At 35.3% G+C, this 11,042-nt stretch overlaps 3 non-coding genes across 3 annotated transcripts; all 3 read right to left on the reverse strand.

Annotated features, from left to right (window-relative positions):
* Positions 1 to 1,162: 1,162 nt before the first annotated feature.
* Positions 1,163 to 7,540, reverse strand: LOC107870217. Its single transcript, XR_007055396.1, has 2 exons — positions 7,021 to 7,540; positions 1,163 to 1,417 (listed from the first exon to the last, which is right to left on the reverse strand). It is a non-coding gene; the product is annotated as an uncharacterized LOC107870217 (transcript).
* TRNAR-CCG lies at positions 6,621 to 6,693 on the reverse strand. The gene has a single exon. It is a non-coding gene; the product is annotated as a tRNA-Arg (tRNA).
* Positions 7,282 to 7,353, reverse strand: TRNAH-GUG. The gene has a single exon. It is a non-coding gene; the product is annotated as a tRNA-His (tRNA).
* Positions 7,541 to 11,042: the final 3,502 nt, after the last annotated feature.

The following is an 11,042-nucleotide window of genomic DNA, read 5'->3' on the forward strand; positions in this document are numbered from 1 at the left end:
TGTTAAGCAAGTCATGTGGAATGAGAATTTGGGTCGTCCATTATCCCTAAAGAACTTGTTTCATCATATGTGATGACTGGAATATTTCAAATAATTTGAAGGTTACCAAACCATCTGCTTCCAGAAGCGGTGAAATTTCAATTTTACGTTCAACCAACATTATTTCTTAGTTTTGAGATAACATCTATGTACTAATTTTTCAGTTCATTATGGTATTTCAGTTTAACACCTTATCGGAAATAACTTCTCTAACTATGTAGTAGGGGTAAGATCTGCATAAACTCTTACCGTTTTCACATCACATTTTGGAGAATTATACTGGGTTTGTTGTTGTTGCAAACAAATGTCACCTTAAGCTTCCAGTTTTGATGAAGGTAAATAGTACTCGAAGAATGTGTGATGCTGGGTTAGGGTTTGGTGAACTAATTGGTCGCTCCTTTAGTTGAAGTATTGGGTCTTTTTTGCAGATGAATCGTAATTCGTGAATAATTACGCTTCCGATGAATTAATTCATTTCAAATCCTTGGTACAACTGAGGATTTGAAGCTTGTATTTGCTACTAGTTTTTTTTTCTTTCTGTGAACTTGAACATGTAATATATGAAAAATCTAGTTATTAGTTCATATTAAAGCTCAGAATTCAAATTCGATTTGTGTATCATTCTTACACAAGGGTCATGCTAATCTTCTTTCGTTAAAATGATTAAGATGTCCTTGAAGCTATTTAAAATATGATTTTGAAGTATTTTTACATAATAAAGGTAGACGAATGGTAAAGAATGGAGTGATAACGAAAAATTGTCTTTGGAAGAATATTTCAGAAATGATAAAAGATATAAGCTATAAAATCGAAAGAGGTTTAATCAAACTAACTGTGCTTATAAAATTGTAAGACCATAAGATAAGAACCAATCACGTAGATAAGCCAACAGGAGCTTTTAAGCTAATTTGACGAGCTTATAAGATTCAATAAACACCCTCAAAGTCCAAACCCAACTACTATTACAACAACATACGTTTGGGGAGGGTGAAATGTACGCACCCTTACCTATAAGGGCAAAGAGGTTGTTTTCGATAGGTCCAGATGGATCTATCAGGACATTTCTTCAGAATATTTGCATTAGATTAAGAGCTATCATGTTCACAAATTGGGAGAGATCAAGGAAAAAAAACTTCAACTTTCTCAGTCCAAAAATACTAGTATCTCAAAAAATTCAGGCAAGAACTGTCTGGTGACAATAAACGGTGTAATGAAATTCATCGCGAGTTCATTAAAAAGTTACTCACTGGATGATCGGCATCAGTTAGTTGGCTGCATACTTAGGATCAGCCATTACATGGTGATAAGCGATAACAAATACGAAAATAAAGATGCCAAGAAAGTTGGCAAAGAATCGTAAATCTTGATCATCCATTATCTGCAGGAGAAAGTTGAAGAGCCAACAGTTAGAATCAAATGAAAACTATTAGTAATTGCTTTAGTTACGCAATAGTAAATCTGCAAGAACAGCTTTATGAATGATCTGACTTCGGAAACTAAATCAGAAATAAGGTGCAAGATAGAGTTCCTCTACCACCACTATATGAAGAACGTTAAAACATGTAACAAATGCCAATTCGAAGTTTAGCCGGGGGTCTATCGGAAACAGCCTCTCTATCTCACCTCTGAGGTAGTGGTATGGACTGCATACGCTTACCCTCCCCGAGCCCACTTGGTGGGAGTATATTGGGTATTGTTGTTGTTGTTGTTTGCAAGAAAGCTAAGGCACTAAAACACAAAAGTTCAGTTACTTTTTATGAGTCTCATTTTTTACATTATCGTCAAGGTATTGTCCTCCTCTATACCACTAGAGAAAAGCTTCATTGGCCAAGTTAGGTACCTATATGCACAGTGTTTTGTTCAGCTCAAAGCTCTAAAGTTCTTTTTTTGGAAAACCGTGGACACCTGCCATGATACGAGTACGATCACGATCATGGACACTTTTTGAGTATTTTAAAGACCACCTAAAGAGTGCACAAGTCTAAGTGTGAAGGAGGACCAAAACCGTCCCAAGCACACTCCATGGGCTGTTTTTTGGAGCCCTTTTCATTAAAGGGTCTTTTAGTCTTTTGTCTTTTATTTTGTAATGTAATATAAATTGAACATTGTAGGGTTTTAGTTGGTAGTTTTTATGAATGTTGAAGAAAGAACACTCCTCTCAAAGAGAGAGAGAGTCCACAACCGAAACTAGGGCATAGCATAAGGGTGGATTCTCTTGTGTGTTGCATTTTGCTTGATACGTTGGTGCTTGGGTGGTGGACGCCTCTCTTGTGTCAATTGTAAGAGTTAGATGTTTGTTGTGTGAAGTGTTAAAAGGTCCAAGAGTGGAATATGCTCTTGGGTAAGACTACATTAACACTTGTCTAACTATCTATCTTGTATCTTGTTTTAGTTTCGGCTTCTTGTGTTGTTAATGTAACCCGTTTGTTCTTGTTGCTATTGTAATATTGTGGAGCTTCATCTTGTGTTGCTAAACTTGTTGTTGGCTGGCTGTTTTGGTGTATTAACACCTTGTATCCTCTTCTTTCTTGTTCTAGATAGTGAATCCGAGAGAGGTCCCCATTTGGTCCTCGAATCCTTAAGATTGGGGACTGATTTGGAGTGTGTTTTGTGCCTTCTGTTGTCTTTCTCGTATCATTTGGTATCAAAGCAAGGTTTGATTTTGTTCCAACAAAATCAATCTTGGGATTGTTATCTTGAAAATTAAAAAAAAAAAAGTGAAAAAGAAGAAAAAAGAAAAAAGTTACTGTTCATGTTTTTTGGATCTTTCAAAAAACTTGATTTTTGTGTGTTTTGTGTGTTTCTAGTGTTAGATCTTTGTTCTCTAACACTATCAGAGTCTAAAAATTGAAAATCCCAACAAGAAAGAAGTGTCAAAATCGAAAATCCCAAAAAAAATACTAAACCCGTTTTTGACCCTAGGTCAAATTTTGATTTTTTGATTTTGTGTTTTTCTTGTGTTTTTAGTGTTAGAACACTATAGGAGTATTAGGTTCGAATTTGAGCTAAATTGGAGGTTATTTGAGCCATCCACCATTGTTGAGCTTGAGTTTGAAGAAACTTGAAGGGTTATTTTCGGTACAACCCCCATGGAACCCGAGGCTTCAAATGCACAAACAATGGACAATAATGCCATCAATCTCATTTTGGCTCGCCTTGATGTTATGTCCCGAGACCTTGCTAGGGCGAATGCAGGTCTTGAAAAAATAGGCTCATATGTGGCAACTATGAGTGGGAGGTTGGATTGAATGGAGAGTCGAAGGAACTCTCGTGCTTTGACTCCCAAGACTTTACTTCCAATGACCAATCCTCCAAGACCATCACCTAATTCCGCAAGCCAAGCTTCAAATAGCCCTCAAAACCGAGACATAACTAGGCCCATTTCCCCACAATTCGATCAAGTCCAACAAGGACTTGGACGCCAAATGCCTACACTAAAACCGAACCCTCCCATCCAAGATCCACTTAACCAAAGGCGTCAACTTTCACCAATTCAAATTCCTTTCGTCCAAGCTCCACAACCGAAGCTCCACTTCACTAAACCAACCCTCTTGACCGAAGCTCCACTTTACCAAAACCGATATGTCCATGTAAAGTAGAATGGTAGAAAGGAACATGAAGGATATGGGGTCTACGACAATGCTTGTATGATGGTAGGAGACTTGAATCGGATGAGATTGAAGGTAAAGCTCAAGATGGAGAGGAAGCCAAGATTCAAAATGAAGATGTCGGCCGAGATTTGTTGTTATTGAGCTTGCGGGTTCTCCATGTTTTGCGGACTGTTTTGGGTGGTTTCTTTTGGAGGGCCAATTGCACGAGGTGAAGCCGTGAATTTGTGGTCAAATTCCTCTCAAGATGGAGAGGATGATACGAGTATGATCACGATCATGGACACTTTTTGAGTATTTTGAAGACCACCTAATGAGTGAACAAGTCTAAGTGTGAAGGAGGACCAAAACCGTCCCAAGCACACTCCATGGGCTGTTTTTTGGAGCCCTTTTCATTAAAGGGTCTTTTAGTATTTTGTCTTTTATTTTGTAATGTAATATAAATTGAACATTGTAGGGTTTTAGTTGGTAGTTTTTATGAATGTTGAAGAAAGAACACTCCTCTTAGAGAGAGAGAGTCCACAACCGAAACTAGGGCATAGCATAAGGGTGGATTCTCTTGTGTGTTGCATTTTGCTTGATACGTTGGTGCTTGGATGGTGGATGCCTCTCTTGTGTCAATTGTAAGAGTTAGGTGTTTGTTGTGTGAAGTGTTAAAGGTTTGTGTGAAGTGTTAAAGGTCCAAGAGTGGAATATGCTCTTGGGTTGTTAAGACCACATCAACACTTGTCTAACTATCTATCTTGTATCTTGTTTTAGTTTCGGCTTCTTGTGTTGTTAATGTAACCCATTTGTTCTTGTTGCTATTGTAATATTGTAGAGCTTCCTCTTGTGTTGCTAAACTTGTTAGCTGGCTGTTTTGGTGTACACCTTGTATCCTCTTCTTTCTTGTTCTAGATAGTGAATCCGAGAGAGGTCCCCATTTGGTCCTCGGATCCTTAAGATTGGGGACTGATTTGGAGTGTGTTTTGTGCCTTCCGTTGTCTTTCTCGTATCATGCCACCTCTCACCAGCAGCTGGTACCAAGTAACTCTGTCCACCAAGACTAGAACAGATGGGAAGAAATCACCTAGTGTTTGTCTCTGTTGAAGTAGCTCAACCCAACTTTATTGAACCATTAGGCCACACCCTTGGGTGCAAGTTCAAAGCTCTTGAGTTTCACAACACTCTTTACACGTGTTGACAATCTAAAACCAGTTCAATAACTTAAAATTCTGTGTCTCAATGTACCTTATGTATCTCCCACAATCAGATGTCATGTCATATCGATCCAACTGTAACAGCCTAACACAAACCTAACATCCATCAACCAAGCGTTACCGCCTAACACTTCTATAGAGAAAGCTTAAATCAAATTCGCAAACCAAATATCACAGTAAACGTTCACACAAATCTATACTTGATAAAAATGTTAAGCTGAAGTTGTTGAGTAAACATTCACACAAATCTATACTTGATAAAATTGTTAAGCTGAAGTTGTTCCTATACCTTCAAATGCTCAAGTAACACCCTCAGACTGTTACGTGTAATTTCCCTAGATAAGGTAAGGGAGCCTTTTGCAACGTGTGACACAAACAAACTCCTAAATTAAACGAAAAAAAGGAAAACATAACCTATTATTTTACTTGACAAACATCTCTGTGCCAACGCAATGATTATAGTAATAAGAACCCACGACCTTTAGATCCGGAGTCTAACACAATATCCAATCCGTTATGCAATCAGTTCTTACAATCTCCTCCCTCCCCTTATACATTTCAGTACTACATCTCCACCAACATCAAACGTTCCAAAATCACAAAAGTTGGTACCACTTCACAGATAAAACCAGATTCATGTGAGACTAGAGGCGGATCCACACTTTTCACTAAGAGATTTTTGACATTGAACTCATTATATTCTTAAAGTTATAAGTTCATACCTATTATTTATTGCAATTTTTGTGATTTTTTAACAAAACTATAATCCACGTCAAAAAGTACTGGATGAACCAGTTACCTTTGAACTGCATAAGAAGCAGTGGAAATCAAAATAAATAGGATCATGACTCACAAAAAACAAACCAGCAGAGCAAAGTATCTGCACGTAACTAACTTAAATCATTAGGCAGTTCCAAAACACAAACATAAAACATCTAAGTCCATTTAAGAAAAACAACAGGTGCAGAAAAAAGTATAGTGATCACAGTGGGATTTGAACCCACGTCCTTAGGATGCGTGTCAGATACCCAAACAGTAGTGCATTTTGGAGAAAACAATATGGGCAGCTACAATTTTGGAGTCCGAACAACACTGGTGATCACAGTGGGATTCGAGCTGAGAGTCTATCGGAAATAGCCTAGCCTCACTAGACCCAATTGTGGGTATGTTGTTGAAAAATTGAAAACAGGTGCAAAAAAAATGTATATAGTAATCACCTATGTTACTCGGATTCTTAATAACTTCGGGTGCTGCGTGTCGGATACCACAAAAGTAATGCATTTTAGAGAATCCAATATGGGTGCAGCAACAATTTTAGGAGAGTCTGAATAACATTGGTGATCACAATGGGATTCAAGCTGAGGGTCTATCGGAAGTAGCCTAGACTCACTAGATCTAACTGAGGCTATATTGTTGTAGAAAAGTTGAAAACGGTATATGCAACCAAGGGTGTGGCCTAGTGATTCAATGAAATTGGCTTGAGCAGCATGAGGTCTCATGTTCAATTCCCAACGGAGATAAAAACTAGGCGATTTCTTCCCATGGTATCTGCTGCTGGTGAGGGGTAGCAGGTTCCCATGACACCGCAGTTATCCAAAATAAAGCATAGGTGTGGCCTAGTGGTTTAATGAAGTTGGGTTGATAACCACGAAGGACAGAGTTACCTTGTACATGCTGCTGGTGGGAGGTGACAGGTATTCCGTGGAATTAGCCGAGGTGCGTGCAAGATGACCCGGACACCACGATTATCCAAAAAAAAAAAAAAAACATATAGTGATCTCAGTGGGATTCGAACCCACGACCTTTAGATTCGGAATCTAACGCGATATCCACTCCGCTATGAGATCTCTTTGTTTACTATCATCTCAATTCCTCATACAATATATTCATTTTCTCTACTAAATTTTCACTATCATCGAAAGGAACAAAACATTATCAGAAAATTGGTACCACAAACTTCCAATGACGAACGATACAAACAAAAATCACAATGAAAAGCAAAAAGACACCTACAATAACAGACTAACAGAACCAATTTTACCCAAAAAAAAAAAAGATTAAGATCATGTAAAATTCAAATCTGTATAAATTTAACAGATCGAGATCTGAGCTATTAAATTTTTTTGATAGTAGTGAATCAACTGAAGTATTAAGATTTGTTTTTAGATGTGTACCTTTGTTTTGAATAAAATGTCGAATGGGATTGGATTTGTTGGAGAACTTATTAGTCTTCTGTTCGATCTGATGGCACAAAGTGAAAAAGGAGAAAAAAAAAAAAAAAGTAGCCAAAGGATATTGAGATTTATTAGTTTGAAATAAACAGGCAAATTGCATATTTAATTGTAGGTTTTAGGTTAACAGTTACTAAAAAATAAGTTGAGAATTAAAAAATAAATACAAATAAAAAAAATCGAAAAGGGTATAAAAATAATAAATGTGGCTGCTGGGATTCGAGCCCAGGTCTCCACGGCCACAACGTGGAATTCTTACCACTAAACTACAGCCACTTTTTGGTTTGGAAGCGAATAAAATAATAATAGTAATCTTGGTTCGATTTATGTGTTAATTTATTTTTAAAAAATAATTATAGTGTTTAAACCAGTTTGTGCGCATTTCAACTAACTCTATGAGATATCTATGACCTCTCACCAACAACAAGTAGCGAGTAATTATGTCTATCAAATTAGAACAGATGGGAAGAAATCAACTAGTATTTTTTGGTCTCTGTTGATTTACATTTGAGACTTCATGGTTCTCAGCTAGCTTCATTGATGATTGATTACTACCATTACATCTTTTAAAACATGAAAAGTGAAAAAGCATCAACAAATCTGTTACAAACAAGTTCTTCTCCAAATATACTCTCAACTTTCCATGTTATCCCTATCAACAAGTCAATATCAATAGTGGAGGGGAAGAGCAATATATTTTATTTTTTTTTGTTAGTCATGGTAGTTTGATGGGAAAGATCTATAAAAAGTAGATATCAAAGTCTCGAGCCTTCGCAATTTCATGGGTCATTCCAATTTTAGTAAGTGGTCGAGGTATATAAGAAGATCGATCAACTCTTATCATCTCTCTTGTCGGCTTAGATGGACTTTCTTTCTGATGTTCCGATCACATACAAACATAAAATTTGAAGCTCAATAGCTAAATACAGAACAATAGAATCATAAATCAAGATGATAAACAATATATCTCGAGTAGAAAGTGAAACTAATACAATCAATTAAAGAAAACTCTCAATCTTGTGGTCTTAAAGAGTTAAAAAAGCAATTAGTTTGCTATACTTAAATTTTCACCTTGTTCGTGAAGGTTTTGTTCTCCATCTTGTAATCATCTGAACTGAATAATTTTAGTTTAAATTAATATATTTAACCATATATTTAATAGATTAATATAAAAATTAATTTTAAACCTAATAAGTCAAATAAGTAGTTAACAAACTTATAAAATTCCAAATTTGGATCCATGTATATATGTTTTAGAGCCCTTTTTGGCACTATATAGTGTGTATGATCCCTTTCCAAACTCCTACAATCCTCCAGGAACACTCGAGAATCTCACAAAATTACAAAGATCATGTGCAGCTCACAAAGGGTTGACAAAAAGTGTAGGGACTATAGCTCTACAAAGAGACAAATGTGTCAAATGAAGAAAAAAAACTATGGATTTTGCAATAACTTTGATAACATATTTTCAATCGAATTTCTCTCTTCTTTTTTTTTCATCTGGTGTTTAGTGCCTGTATTGGAGTCTCGACTAATTTGGATCGCGCGTTGTAAGGCCCATTTAGGAGTAAAATTCCTAACAAGATTTTCTTTAGGGAGAGGGACAAAAATAGCCCCCCGCATAAAACTAATTCCGCAATAATAGCCCCTGATTTTAATTCCCACTTAATAGCCGTTAAACTAATTCCATCTTCTAACTATATTATAAACACCGCTAAAAAAGCGGCAAAATTCGGCCTAATATATATATTTCCTTTTCGATTAAAACTCACACTTTCCTTCCCCAATTTAACCTCAGGATTCCTTTCTATTAAAACCTCGCAATTCCTCTTTTAGATACAACATATTACCTTAAATACCTTCATAAATTGTATATAAATCTATAAAAATCCTCCGTCAATTAGCTTCATAAAGTGTTTTTTCATTCACAATTAGCTGAAATTGATACAAAATTATGGCTTCAAGTTCAGTTTTAGTTCCAATTATGCTACAATACAGAGGAGAGTGGTTAAGTGATGTGCAGTTTGAAAAATTTACAATCAATGGAGTATTTTTAAATTCGAATTGCAGGTATGAATATTTTGTTGATGAACTGTATAATCAGTTGAATCTAGAGCGAAATTCTGGTTTAATGACGATAAAATACATTGTAAACAGCGGATCTATGACTATTTACAATGATATGAGTGTTAGATGTTATATAGAGATGAAGAAAAAAATTTAGATGTAAATGAATTTCCATTGTGTATAACACTACAAAACACATTTGAAAATGGAGAATCCTCAATTGAAAATTTGATCGAAACATCTCCGACTGCTACTCAAGTTCATCCGATACCTATTTCTGATTATACAATTGAAGATAATTTTTCTGAGGAAGAAATAAAAGAAGAGCCTGAATCTATAATAAAGGATCCACTTCATAGAGATGTTGAAGAAGGGCAGTACTGGGATAAAAATACAATATCAAGTGTGATGAAACATTATGCAATCCTTGAGAGATTCCAATTTAAGATGAAAAGATCATTATCATCAAGGTATAAACTATATAACTACATTATATAACCTATATCAACAATGTATAAGGTATATATTTTGTTGGAATATAGGTATAAACTTGCCTAAACACTGCATATAATTGTGTAAGTATAGGACCTGTATATACACTGCATATAAACTGTGTACCAACTGTGTAACTACTGCATAGGACCTGTATATATACTGTATATAAAGTACTGCATATAAACTGTGTGCCTACTGTATAGTACCTGTATATATACTGCATATGAACTGTTTACCTACTGTATACCCATATTATATAAATGCACCATTATTGTATATAAATGTATCTAGGTACTATCTTAAGTGTATCAATCAGAGATGGAATTGAACTTTTAGATCTTCAAGTCAACAAAATTCAGAAGTTTTCATGGTGGCAAAATTTATCGATATGTATATTGATATTAAACTATATAATTACTTTATGTAACACGTATAAACAATGTATAAGGTCTATATATTGTTTGGATATAGCTATGAACTTGCCTAAATACTGCATATAAATTGTGTAACTACTGTATAGCACCTGCATATATATTGGATATTAAACTATATAACTACTTTATATAATCTGTATCAATAATGTATAAGGTTTATATTTTGTTGGAATATAGGTATAAACTTGCCTAAATATTGCAAATAATTGTATAACTATTGTATAGGACCTGTATATATATTGCATATGAACAGTGTACCTATTGTGTAACTACTGTATAGGACTTTTATATATATTGCATATAAGTACTGCATATAAACTGTGTGCCTACTGTGTAACTACTGTATAGGACCTGTATATACACTGCATATGAACTGTGTACCTACTGTATACCCATAATATACAAATGTACCATTATTGTATATAAATGTATCTAGGTACTATCTTAAGTGTATCAATCAGAGAAACAATTGGACTTTTAGATCTTCAAGTCAACAAAATTCAGTTGTTTTCATGGTGACAAAATTTGTCGATGATCACACCTATTCAATTGCGGACAGAATGTTTTCATAACGGCATGCTACTTCATTAGCCGTTGCTAAAATGGTGAAGCATAACTTTTTAAATCTAAAGTCAACATACAGTCCAGCAGAGATCATGGAATAAATGAGAAACTTGTACGGAATTAGAATGAACTACAAAAAAACATATAGAGCCAAAGAAAAAACACTTGAACTGGTCAGAGATTGCCTGCGTGAATCTTATGCTAAACTGCCAGCTTACCTATACATGGTAATCACAATAAATCCAAGATCGTTCACAAGGATACACAAAATGAAGGACAATCATTTTTTTATGTTTTTATCGCATTGAACACATCAATTAAGGGCTGGAGATTTGAATGCCTACCATTATTGTTGATGGAACTTTTTTGAAATCTGCATATAACGGGACAATGTTGCCTATTAGT

The sequence above is a fragment of the Capsicum annuum genome, chromosome 5 (assembly GCF_002878395.1).
Source record: "Capsicum annuum cultivar UCD-10X-F1 chromosome 5, UCD10Xv1.1, whole genome shotgun sequence".
NCBI lineage: Eukaryota > Viridiplantae > Streptophyta > Magnoliopsida > Solanales > Solanaceae > Capsicum > Capsicum annuum.